Genomic DNA, 6,000 nt, shown 5'->3' with positions numbered 1-6,000 from the left:
CACTGATCTGCTAGCAGGTAAGTGTGATTATAACAGTATTTGGAAAATAATTATAAGACAGCATTTTGGGAATGAGCTTGTGCTACTCCCCTTCTGTTTCACCCTCATCTCTACCTACTTCCAGCCTCTCAAAGCACACAAACAAACAAAAAGCACATACACACATGCCCCCCCCAACACACACACACACACACACACACACAGAGCTTGGGGCTCACAAATATCAGTGAGGACAAGACAGTTCTCCTGATTCATGTTCTTATATTATGTCCCATGCTCTTCTTCCTCCATGCATGACCTAATTCTTTAGGCATGTCTTTCTGAACGGAACGGATTACATCTGTAAATAAAGCATGGATAAAGTGACCTTACGTTTGAAAGTATAGTCTGATTTTAAAAATAAAATTCCTATCTTACCAAATATCTGCTAGGTCCATTTATTATCCTTTTGTTTTATTGTTTGTTTGTTTGTTTTCTTTTGCACCAGTCACCAGAGATGTGCTTAACACCTGCATTTAAGTGGCATAGACTCAGAAAATACCCAAAATGAGAAGGTAGTATTGGCATCCAGGGGAATGTCAAGTTCCAGTTACTACTGTTTTAATATTATCTCAGTGATGAGTCACCATACTGAGCAGTTTCACGAAAAAGGAAAAGATTTCAGAATGATATTTTGAGGGGATACATAGGAGGTTACTTAGGGAACTGAGAAGAGATTAAAGGTAGTGAAGAATCCAAAGAAAAATCAGAGAGAAATTTTGTAAATAGAGGGCTGGGTGATCATTTCCGAACAGAGTCACGCTCTCTTAAACAAAACTCAGAATAGTGAGTGCTAGAGGAATCAAATATGTCTTTAAAATTACTGTATCACAACATACAACATTGACAAAAAGCTTTACCCACAGTGTTACTGAAGATTTGGAGTATTGTCAGAGAGCTGAAGATTGAGAAGAGATATTTAACAGGATCCAGAAGTACGTTAAAAAGGGCATAAATACACCACATTAACAAAATAAAGGACAAAAATTACATGATATCATCAATTGATGCAGAGAAAGCATTTGAAAAAAAATCAACATCCTTTCACGATCAAAAAATTAAATAAAGTAGGAAAGAAGGAAACTGCCTCAACACAGTCAAGACTGTCTGTGAAAAGCTCACATCTCTCAGTGGTTAAAGACTGAAAGCATTTCATCTAAAATCAAGAACAAGAGAAGGATACCCCATCTTACCACTTCTATTCACATAGTACTGGAAGTGCCGGCCAGAGCAATCAGACAAGAAAAAAATTAAAAGCATATAAATTAGAAAGGGAACAGTAAAATTATCTCTGTTCACAGATGATATGATCTCATATGTAGAAAACCTTAAAGACTGCGTACACACACACACACACACACACACACACACACACAGACTGTTAGAGCTGATGAACAAATTCAACAAAGTGGTGGGATACAAAATCAACACACAAAAATCAGTTGTGTTTCTATACACTAACAATGAAGAACCAAAAAGGAAATTAAGAAGACAACCCCCTTTATAATAGCATCAGAAAGAGTAAAATACTTAGAAATTAGACCAACTAAGGAGGTGAAAGACTTGTACACTGAAAACTACAAAACATTCCTGAAAGAAATTAAGGACACACAAAAAAAATGGAAAAACATCCCATGTTCTTGAATTGGAGGATAACATTGGTAAGAGGTCAATACTATCCAAAACAACCTACCAATTCAACCCAATTCCTACCTAATCCCAAAGGCATGATATAAAAAATGTTTTGAAATCCTAAAATCCAGATGGAAACTTAATGGATCTCAAATAGCCAAAACCATTTTGAAAAAGAACAGAGCTGGTGGGTTGAGGCTTCCTAATTTCATAACTATTACAAAAGCTATTACAAACTATTACAAAGCTACAGTAATAGTGTGATACTGGCATAAAGACAGACGTATAGACAAATGAAATGGAATAAAAAGCCCAGAAATAAACTTTGTGTATACGGTCAAATGATTTTTGACAAGGGTGCCAAGATCACTCAGTGCAGAAAAGAGTTTCTTCAATAAATTGTGATGAGAAAACTAAATATCCATATGCAAAATTACGAAGTCAGATCCTTGTTTTACAGCATATACAAAAATTAGCTCAAGACGGATCGCAGACTTCAATTTAAGACCTCAAACCATAAACCTACCAGAAGAAAACATAGAGGATAAACTTTATGACATGGAATTTGGCAATGATTTCTTGGCATGGCTCTAAAAACACACATAACAAAAACAAAAATAGACAATTGGGACTACATTAAACATTGGGACGACATCAGACTTTAAAACTTCTGCACATTAAAGGAAACAATCGACAGAGTGAAAAGGAAATCTACAGAATAGAAAAAAATATTCATTAATCATATATCTGATAAGGGGTTAATAGGCGAAATACGTAAAGAACTCCTACAACTCTACTGTACATCTGAAATTAATATTGCACTGTAAGTTAATTAACTGGATGTTAAATAAAAACTCTTTTCAATTGTTTTAAAAATTAAAAAAATAAATAACCCAAATAAAAAGTGAACAAAGGACTTGAATAAGCATTTCTCCAAAGAAGACAAGCAAATGGCCTATAAGCATATGAAAAGGTGCTCAACATCACAAATCATCAGAGTAATGTGACCCAAAACCACAATGGGATATCTCACCTCATACCCCTTAGGATGGCTACTATCAAGACAAAACAATAAAATCAAAAGAAAAACAAATACAGAAAATAGCAAGGATTGGTGAGGATGTGGAGAAATTGGAACCCTTGTGCACTCTTAGTGCGATTGTAGAACAGAGCAATCACTGTGGAGACCAGTATGGAGGTGCCACAAAAAATTAAAAATACGATGAGATATCACCTCACACCCATCAGGCAGGCTACTATCAAAAAAAGAGAAAATAACAAATGTTAGCAAAGAACACTCTTGTGCTCTTGGTGGGACTGTAAAATGGTCCAGACATGATAGAAGAAAACAACATGGAAGTTCCTTGTTGTCCTTCTATTAAAAATAGAACTACCATATGATCTAACAATCAATCCCACTTCTAGGTATAAATTCGAAAGGCTGTAAACAGGGTCTCAAAGAAATACATTGCACACCCGTGTTCACGGCACCATTATTCACAATAGCCAAGAGGTGGAAGAAACCCAAATGTCTATTGAACGATGGATGGATAAAGGAAATATCATTTGTACATACAATGAAGTATTATTATTCAACCTTAAAAAAGGAGAAAATCCTGTCACAGGCTACAACAGAGATAAACCTGAGGACACGACTCTAAGTGAAATAAGCCAGTCACAAAAGTACAGATACTGTATGATTCCACTTACATGAGGTACCTAAAATAATCAAATTCATGGACCCAGAAATTAAAATGGCAGTTACCAAGGATTGGGTAAGGGGAAAAAGTGGAGTTATCATTTCATGGGTATAGAGTTTCAGATTTGCAAGTTCTGGAAATCTGTTTCACAACGATGTAAATATACTTAAAGCTACCGAGATATAGGATTAAAAATCGTTAAGATGGTAAATTTCACGTTACGTTTTCCACCACAATAAAAAGTACTTGGGGTGCCTGGGTAGCTCAGTTAGGTAAGTGTCCAACTCTTGATTTCTGCTCAGGTCATGATCTCGCAGTGGTGAGTTTGAACCCCATATCAGGCTCTGCGCTGACAGCGTGGAGCCTGCTTAGGATTCTGTCTCCCATTTTCTCTCCGCCCCTCCCCCGTTTGCTCTCTATCTCTCTCAAAATAAATAAAAATAAACTTTAAAAACCTTACTTAAGTTTTAATTCCTTTAGAAGGAGGAGGGGGGTGCAATAGAAGGGAAGCCCGGGAAGCCCAGAGCAAAAGTTCATTTGTGACAGGGGGTGGGGGGGCAGAATAAGGGGCGAGCTAAGAGATTTTTGAGGCAGAGGGGCACAAGTCAGCAGGGGAAAAAACATGTGTCCAGAGATACAAGGGAAAAGAGCATAATGATGAAATCAAGTCTCAGAGGAAGCAAGGATTCTCATTGGGGACTAGCAATGGAAATGACATTAAAGCCTTTCTTACCCAATAGTCGAGTTGCCTACTCGATTACACCCAAAAGCTGAACTTGGCTTCCCTGCATCCCTTTTCCAAGTCTGGAAGAAGAACAACCTGCGTGCGAATTGAGCTGTTTTTTCAGACCCCAAATTGAAGCAACCAATGGAAGAGCTTTCCTGATTGGTACCACTCCAAGATAAAATGTGTATCATTTATTCACTCAACGAGGCTTTCCTCTGTGCCGGGCACTGCTCTAGCTGCTAAGGATAGAGGAGTATCAGGAAAACTCTCTGCTCCCATGGGACTTGCATCTCAGAGGCACCCATCAGTTGGCTCCGTTCTGTCACACAGGTCCAGCCCATGTTGTACGTCTCTGCATCCTTGCTTTTCAAACTCCTCAAGACCTTGGACCAGTTCTGTAAGACCATCCACCCATGGCAACATCAAGCCAGCGTTGGTACAGATGGAGGTAAACAAGTCCCAGTTCGAGAAGGCTGAGGAAGCAGGGTACTTCCAAATAGGGGCTCTGCCCACGAGGCAGAGGAGGGCAGGGCTGGAATTGCCTGCTTGGCTTAGGAGTGGGTTGGCCAAGTATGAGTTAACCGAGAAACCGAGCACACGAAAGAGAATACAGTGTGGCTTAAAGAGCAGGGGAAAACCTGCAAGGGGGGGAGGGGGGGCGGGGGCAGAGCATGAAAGAAAGTCCGAGAGACAAAATCGTTCAAGTCCCTTGCAACAGCACCTTGTGTCCTGTGCTCTGCAGCAGCCCAGTGGGCAGCTTAGACCAGGCAGATCACTAGGGAAGGAAGCCTCGCCCTGGATGAGAGGCCAAGAGTTTGCAGTGCCCTTGAGGTCCCTAAAGTTAGACTTGCAAAGCCATTTCCCCCTCGGGTCTACATGGCAAGAAAATATCAGAACGTCTATATTTTATTAATGGCATCATTTTGAATTTTCACTCTTATGTATATTTTGTAGTGTATACAATCTATGAGGACAATAGTAGAGGTGCACAATCAATCAATCAATAGGCGTGTATTAGAAGTCTATGCTCAAAATATTTTAGTGATGAGGATGAGCAACTGGAAAGATCGGCAGTCACTGCTCTCAATCAACCTCTCCCGTGTCTGTAAGTAGGACCGAGAACCCCACGCAACTGGAAATACCGTTGCCTTTTACACCAGACCAACTGGATGGAAGGAGCAAGGAGACACAATGGAGAGTGAGGTGGGCAGGCAGGGCCATAGTCACCAGGTGGAATTCCAAAGGACCGGAAGAGGTGGCCAAGACCCCAGAAGAACTCAAAAAGGAAGGCAAGAATTTTCAAAGGACTGAGTGACGATTACGGACCTTCATGCCAAATGGCAAATTTTATCAGACTCATCTGTGCTTTCCCTTGGCTTGCACATCCCATGCTGCTCCACTCAGCAGATAAAAGAGTCCTACAGGTAGAAAGGTTCGATCCTCAGAGAGACAGCTGATGGTTTTACCTGGTTTATTACTCCCCGAAATCTGTCTTCAAAAGAAACAGAACTTCTCCAGGTAGCTGGGGTGTGGCTGAGGGGTAGCTGGCATCCTCAGCTAGGCGACAGGCTATCCAAGGACTGGACACTCATAGGCACAAAGACATGCATGCACACATGTACCTGCGTACAAACATACGTGTCTGTGCACACACAGGTGTGAACACACACACACACAAACTTAAGTCCATGGTTCAAAACCATGGAGTTATATGTTTCAGGTCTTCTATGTTAGATGTAATATCTCTGGTAAAAATGAATAAGCACAACTTGTAAAGGCACGGAACAGCCATCATTTGTACAAGGCAGGCAGTGAGGTGAATTATCGGGCACCTTCGTGGAGCTAGAAGATGGGTTTGTTAATAAAAGAGGAAAACAAACATAATTACAAGCTTGCTTAAAA

The 6,000-nt window shown here is 40.1% G+C and overlaps 1 long non-coding RNA gene across 1 annotated transcript in view; it reads right to left on the bottom strand.

Annotated features, from left to right (window-relative positions):
* Positions 1-5,122: 5,122 nt before the first annotated feature.
* LOC122496676 overlaps positions 5,123-6,000 on the bottom strand; it is a 32,094-nt gene continuing 31,216 nt past the window's right edge. Inside the window, exon 5 of the long non-coding RNA XR_006300897.1 lies at positions 5,123-5,940. This is a non-coding gene — a long non-coding RNA (uncharacterized LOC122496676). The remainder of the gene's footprint in view (positions 5,941-6,000) is intronic.

This window comes from Prionailurus bengalensis, chromosome A3 (genome assembly GCF_016509475.1).
Source record: "Prionailurus bengalensis isolate Pbe53 chromosome A3, Fcat_Pben_1.1_paternal_pri, whole genome shotgun sequence".
NCBI lineage: Eukaryota > Metazoa > Chordata > Mammalia > Carnivora > Felidae > Prionailurus > Prionailurus bengalensis.
The sequence above is the reverse complement of the archived record's forward strand: the minus strand, read 5'-3'. Positions and strand labels throughout refer to the sequence as shown.